General features: G+C 39.7%; 1 protein-coding gene across 2 annotated transcripts in view; it reads right to left on the bottom strand.

The window, feature by feature from the left end:
• The window catches only part of LOC143026160 (uncharacterized), an 84,420-nt gene that overhangs the window by 58,402 nt on the left and 18,518 nt on the right, over nucleotides 1–7,500 (bottom strand). Inside the window, exon 1 of one of the 2 annotated variants that reach the window (XM_076186167.1) lies at nucleotides 5,419–5,552. The exons of the other annotated variant lie outside the window; for it this stretch is intronic. The gene's annotated coding sequence lies outside the window, so the exon portion shown is untranslated. Of the gene's footprint in view, nucleotides 1–5,418; nucleotides 5,553–7,500 lie in introns of those variants that run through there. 2 annotated transcript variants of the gene reach the window in all.

Genomic DNA, 7,500 nt, shown 5'->3' with positions numbered 1-7,500 from the left:
ATTTTTCCATCCAGAAGCTTTTCCATTTAAAATAACTCTCTGTTTTCGATCATTCAACCAATTACTAGTCCAACTCAATAGGCTACCATTTAATCCATGCGAAGCTAATTTAGTAAGTAGTCTTTCGTGTGGGACGGTATCAAAAACTTTTGCAAAGTCTAGATATATTCAATCTATATTGATTCTTTTGTCATAATTCGAGATAACTGTGTTGTAGAATTCAAGTAAATTAGTCATGCAAGAACTTTTCCGTCTGAAACCATGCTGGCTATCATTTATCAAACAGTTACTTTCTAAATGATGTTCGATAGCATCTCTGATGATAGTTTCCATAATTTTTCCTACGACTGAAGTCAAACTTATAGGCCTGTAGTTATTTGGTTTCTTTTTGTCACCTTTTTTGAATATGGGAGTAACATTAGCTAGCTTCCATTATCTTGGGACATCTACGGATATGATGGATTTCTTGAAAATAATTTCTAATGAAACAACAATCTCATTTTTCATTTCCTATAAGATTCTTGGATGCCAAGCGTCAGGCCCTGGTGTGTTATTAACTTTGAGTTTCTCTATACACCTTTTAATTTTTTCTTTTGTTATATTTACCGTAATAAGTTTACTCTAGACTTTTCACAGGTTTCAGTTTGGAGTTCACTTTGAGGTGTTTTGTTTACGAATACTGTGCTAAAATAATTATTTAAAATATCACACATTCCTTCATTTGAATATTCAAGTTGACCGTCAGCAGATGATAGTGGACCAATGTGACTCCTAACAACCTTTTTATCTCTAATGTAACTATAAAATTCTTTAGAATTCTCTTTGGATTTATCAGCGATATTCATTTCGTATTGTCGTTTTCGTTTTTTTATTTTTTATCTATTTTTTTCCTGTATTAATACAAAACTTTGATAGTCATTAGATGCACCCGAGCACTTATATTACTTGTAAGCCTGTCTCTTTTTAGCAATACTTTTTTTCAGTTTCTTTGTCAAGCCATTTTGGGCGAGCCTGATTTGGGGGGCGTCTGACCTTAAATGGAATGTAAGTATGAATCATCTTAGTGAGCGTATTTTGAAATATTTCCCACATCTGATCTACAGGTCTTTCGCTTAATTTTGCCTCCCAATCTGTAAGCTGAAGCTCCTGAACTTTACTGAAATCGAGTATTTTAGAAACACAAGTATCTATTCTAAAATTTTATAGTAGTTTGAATCTAAGTTATGATCGCTATTTGCAACAGTTTCACCGAGCTCTACATCGGTTATCAAGCTTTCGCGACCAGTGATCAATAGATCGAGTAAGTTTCCATGTCTTGTGGGCTCTTTTACATGCTGAAAATCAATCTAGCGACTACCTGTATGGCCATATTCAAGGGTCATCCAATCAATGCCAGTAAAATTGAAATCACCCATTATCAATAAATCCCGGTTGCAGAAACTAGACAGTTCTTGAAATAACAGTTTGTCGTCTGCTAATGATAATGTTTTTGGCCTATATATTACACCTACATTCATTTTTTGTCCATTTGTTTGGGTTAATTCTACCCACAAACTATCATATGCATCCCGTTTCACTTTCTCTAATGCACAAGTATGGACATAGTTTTTTACGTACATTTCCCCCATCCCGGACATCTGGTCGCTCACGGTCATCCGATCTCTTTTGTATACGTTGTCCCCCTACGTCACCGCGTTTCACACCGGCCTCCCGTCGTTCATTGACATTCTGACCGACATCCCTTCCTAAAACAATATTTTGTCCTCCAGTGACATTATATCCTACCGTGATATTTTGTCCTCCACTATCATTACATCCAATCGTGATCTTTTGTCCTCCACTGTCATTACATCCTATCGTGATATTTTGTCCTCCACTGTCATTACATCCCATTGTGATATTTTGTCCTTCATTGACATTCTGTCCGGCATCCCTTCCTAAAATTATATTTTGTCCTCCACTGACATTATATCCTACCGTGATATTTTGTCCTCCTTTTTCATTACATCACATCGTGATATTTTGTCCTCCACTATCATTACATCCCATTGTGATATTTTGTCCTCCACTGTCATTACATCCCATCGTGACATTTTGTCCTTTGACGTTACGTCCTAATGTAACATTTCGTCCTCTTCCGACATTATATCCTAAAATTATCTTTTGTCCTATACTGGCATTTTGTTCTACATTAATGCTATCCTCTACTCTGTTTTCCCCTTCCCTTTGGGTTTCTACTACAAAAAAAGAACTAATTCATTACAAACTCCCACAATGAGGTTTACACGAATATCTTTACCTCTGTGAGTAAGGTGGATCCCATCAGAAGCATAAAAGTCATGACGCCTGGAAAAGAGATACCAAGGATCAAGAAAGTGGTAGCCCAGTTGCGTGCACAATCGTGATATCCTCTCATTGATCCCTATGGCTCTATTGTTCCAACACGAGCCTGCGTAGATCCTCGGGAGGATCCCACAGACTACGTGACGGTTCCCATGTTCCTTCATCTCCTGAAGGAGTACCTTGTATTTCCGGACAAGTTCCTCTGATCTCACCCTACCCACATCATTACTTCCCGTATGAACAATCGTAACCGTGTTCGTCCGTCTTTGCTCCCTGATGGTTTGGGTACAATCGGCGATCCCACGGCCCGGTTGACATACAAGTTTGCAACGTCGTTTGGTCTTCCGCTGCAGGATGTCGTCATAGCCTCGCACCATGGAGTCCCCCACCACCAAGAACTCCTGATTTTCAGCCACTTCATCCTCCAGCAGAGCAAAATGATTGGCTAGAGCCAGCGGTTGCTCCGCAGGGCACCCGCTTACCGAGCGCGGGCTCGACAAACAGGACCCCACGGAGCGCCACTCGCTCACGGCAGTGGCAGAGGGGGAAGAAATGGAACGCTCGTTGGGTTGTGGGAAGCATTCACTCTTCTCACAGAGCGCACTCTGTATATATATATATATATATATATATATATATATATATATATATATTTATATATACACACACACACACACACACACACATATATATATATATATATATGTGTCTGTGTGTGTATAAACACACACACACACACACACACCACATATATATATATATATATATATATATATATATATATATATATGCATATGTATATATATATATATACATATATATATGTATATATATATACATATGTATATACATATATATATATATATACATGAATGTATATATGTATATATATATATATGTATACATATGTAATATATGTATATATATATATATATATACACACATATATATATATATATAATATATGTATATATATACATATACACATATATATATATATGTATATATATGTATATATATATATGTATATATATATATTTATAGATATATATATGATATTATGCATATATATATGTTTACATATATATATGTATATATATATGTATATATATATGTATATATATATATATGTATATATATATATATATATATATATATATGTATATATATATGGAATTAAACTCTTCTGCTGGGATTCGAACCCTTGCCTGAGCGGCTTGCGTCTTTACAAGACAAGGACCGTAGCCACTACTCCATCTCGACCCTTCAAAACGAAACGACTTAGTTCACGGCCCAGTCGTTCCGCCGAGGGCACTCGGATGGAGCGTGTTATGTACTGTATTTCATCAAATCCTTTATGCAGGCTAGTCTTCCGACAAATGTTTGTGTCAATTGACGATTGAAATTAAACTCTTCTGCTGGGATTCGAACCCTTGCCTGAGCGGCTTGCGTCTTTACAAGACGAAACGAAACGACTTAGCTCACGGCCCAGTCGTTCCGCCGAGGGCACTCGGATGGAGCGTGTTATGTACTGTATTTCATCAAATCCTTTATGCAGGCTAGTCTTCCGACAAATGTTTGTGTCAATTGACAATTGGAATTAAACTCTTCTGCTGGGATTCGAACCTTTGCCTGAGCGGCCGTGAACTAAGTCGTTTCGTTTTGAAGGGTCGAGATGGAGTAGTGGCTACGGTCCTTGTCTTGTAAAGACGCAAGCCACTCAGGCAAGGGTTCGAATCCCAGCAGAAGAGTTTAATTCCAATTGTCAATTGACACAAACATTTGTCGGAAGACTAGCCTGCATAAAGGATTTGATGAAATACAGTACATAACACGCTCCATCCGAGTGCCCTCGGCGGAACGACTGGGCCGTGAACTAAGTCGTTTCGTTTTGAAGGGTCGAGATGGAGTAGTGGCTACGGTCCTTGTCTTGTAAAGACGCAAGCCGCTCAGGCAAGGGTTCGAATCCCAGCAGAAGAGTTTAATTCCAATTGTCAATTGACACAAATATATATATATATGTGTGTATATATTATAATATAATCGGGTACAATATAACGAGATAATGGGTTCATAACCTCGTCCTCCATGACGACCTCAGTGACATCCCTACGGACTGCAGTCGCGCAGAACTGTTTTATGGTTGGAGATTAAGCTCTGTTGAAAGAGAAGAAGAAGAAACCAATCGATTTCAACTCCCACTCTCCCTCGATTCTGTTCCCTTCCTTGGATATCCACATCTTCGGCGCCATCTTGTCCCCAAGGATAGAAGCGCTTGTTATTTCCGGTGAAATGCCATATACCATTCAGCTGAAGTGTCAGCCAAGGTCAGACGAGGTCATGCAGCCCAAACATTCGGCCCCCGGGTTTCCAGTCTTAATTTTGGTCGACTGAACCCCACCCCCGCCTCCCATGTGCACAAGAATCTTGTCTTATCTTCAACCTGAATAGAATATGTGAAGTTTGACATTGCCTCCGGGAGTTTGTACTGGAAATCCGAAGAAGTGTGACTTCACATTGTACAGGTCCTTGTATTGCTACTTCATTTACTCGTAGTCGCGAGAGAGATCAAGGTACAAAGGGCCGTGGTTTTAAAACCTGTCACCACCATTAGAAAGTAGAATTTAACCTATTTCATTGGTTCTGATTATGATAAAAAAAAATCCCTATATTTCATAGATAAACTAGTAAGACATATAAACATTTCTAGAAAAAGGAAGCAGAAAACGTTCAGTGCTGGCGAAACGTTTTGAAAGTACGGAGGCTCCTAAGGTCATGTCGACCCTGAGGAGACCTGTTACCAATTCTATTCTGACTAAATCAAAACGGTAACCAAGGGATGACCATACCCTCATACACCATTTCAGTTCTTTCACAATAAATGAATAAATAGATAATTAGATAGATAAATAAATACATAGATAAACAAATGAATAAATGGATTGCTCAATTGATAAATGGGTTAATGAATGAATGGATGAATAAATGAATAGATGAATGATCGAGTACCATCTCTCATGTCTACTGGAGAGTCAGGAACCAATCTCCCCACTACACCGATAGTCCTTCACCTACCTTAACAAAAAATTAAACAATCAGTCGATCCTTGCGTCCCTTCACCCAGAAAGTAAATAAAAAAAGATCCACTGACGAGTAAAACTCAAACAAAAGACGATCAACTTCGTGAGCACTAGTCACGTGACTCTGTTGTCGTCTTTACACATGAAGAGTGATCCTTTCATTGCGCATGCGTCTAATGTGGCCCTCTATTTATCAACTATGCAGCTCCGTCACCGCCTTCCAAACTAGTCTCCTGATTGGTCAATACAGTTGTTATGATCGCGCACTGGGTGGGTGAGGGCGAGGGGTAGGATACGATGTAATTCATTGAAGCCTCCCTTTTGGGCTTTGTGATATGCGTGCATCCGTGCATGCGCTCGCGCGCTCGCGTGTGTGTGTGTGTACACGTATGTATGTGTGTGTGTGTGTGTGTGTGTACGTATGTATGTGTGTGCGTATGTGTGTGTGCATGCATGTATGCGTGTGTGTGTGTGTGTGTGTGTGTGTGTGTGTGTGTGTGTGTGTGTGTGTGTGTGTGTGTGTGTGTGTGTGTGTGTGTGTGTGTGTGTGTGTGTGTGTGTAATTCACCTTGGTCTTGGATCACGTGTTGGACTCGTGATCGACAGCTACTACCCTCCTGGAACAGAGCTCAGGGCTCATATATGACCGATCTATGGGTAATGCTGTGACCTCACACGCACATACACACCCAACTCCCCGCCCACGAGAGTTGGAGTAACGACTCGCAGCGCAGCGATACTGAAATTATTTCAGCCCTGGGTGGGATTCGAACTCGGACCGCTGTAGTGGCGGCCGCGATCGCTACCACTGCGTCATCGAGTCATGTGTATGTCTGTGTATTTTTATTCATCTAAATATATTTACCTAATTGTAATATATTGGGTTGAAACAATGTTCCAGGCGACCCCACCTGTATATAACCCCAGTTATCAAATTTGATTTAAATCCAGTTATCCTATTGGCCTGGATTACATGTTTTAATCCAACAAGCTTATCCACCTATAGGGATAGCTATGCGTCTTAACACGTTTTAAGAAATCCGTTTTTTTTTTGTTTTTTTTATTTATCCTTTATCCCATGCCAGTAGATTCCTGTGTCCATTTTCTAACCTATTAATTTTTCTTTTCTGATATATTTCTTCCTTTAACCACGTGATCAATTCATCTCCAATTTTTCAGCTTCCCGACAGTGACTTTTTGCTTTGGCCGATTTCCAAGGATTGACATTTCTTTCTATTGTATTTCATCTTCCACCTCTGGACCCAACCTTATCTAAACCTTCCTATGTCAATCTATTCTCTTCATCCTACACTCCTTTCATAATCTGGAAACAGGTTCACGTAGCTGCATGTTCCATCCATCATATCAGTGACCTACACAAAGATATTTTTTTTACCTGTATCACTTCCTTTTCCATAACTTCCCTCTCTTCTCTTTTTTGCTCTTTTCCACTTTCCAATTTTCTTTTTTCTTTTTCCCGTCTCTTCATCCACCCTTTCTCTTTTATGGTTAATCTCTGATATCTTTATTATCCTTGCCCTTCTATGTGTGCGTGTGTGTGTGTGTGTGTGTGTGTGTGTGTGTGTGTGTGTGTGTGTGTGTGTGTGTGTGTGTGTGTGTGTGTGTGTGTGTGTGTGTGTGTGTGTGTGTGTGTGTGTGTGTGTGTGTGTGTGTGTGTGTGTGTGTGTGTGTGTGTGTGTGTGTGTGTGTGTGTGTGTGTGTGTGTGTGTGTGTGTGTGTGTTTGTATGTATATTTATGTCAATATTAATCTAGAGTTAATACGCATTAGTGACGCTATCAGTGAAAGCACCTGAACAAAAAAACAAACAAATGTTATTTTTATTCCCGACACAGGTGAGCCTTTTTCCCACGGGCGTTTTGTTCGGGAGAGACAGTCTCTCTCTCTATCTCACTCTCTCTCTCTCTCTCTCTCACTCTCTCTCTCTCTCTCTCTCTCTCTCTCTCTCTCTCTCTCTCTCTCTCTCTCTCTCTCTCTCTCTCTCTCTCTCTCCTTTCTCTCTCTCTCTCTCTCTCTCTCTCTCTCTCTCTCTCTCTCTCTCTCTCTCTCTCTCTCTC

The sequence above is a fragment of the Oratosquilla oratoria genome, chromosome 6, assembly GCF_046742065.1.
Source record: "Oratosquilla oratoria isolate Oo_2021 chromosome 6, ASM4674206v1, whole genome shotgun sequence".
NCBI lineage: Eukaryota > Metazoa > Arthropoda > Malacostraca > Stomatopoda > Squillidae > Oratosquilla > Oratosquilla oratoria.
This window is presented reverse-complemented; position numbering and strand designations above follow the sequence as displayed.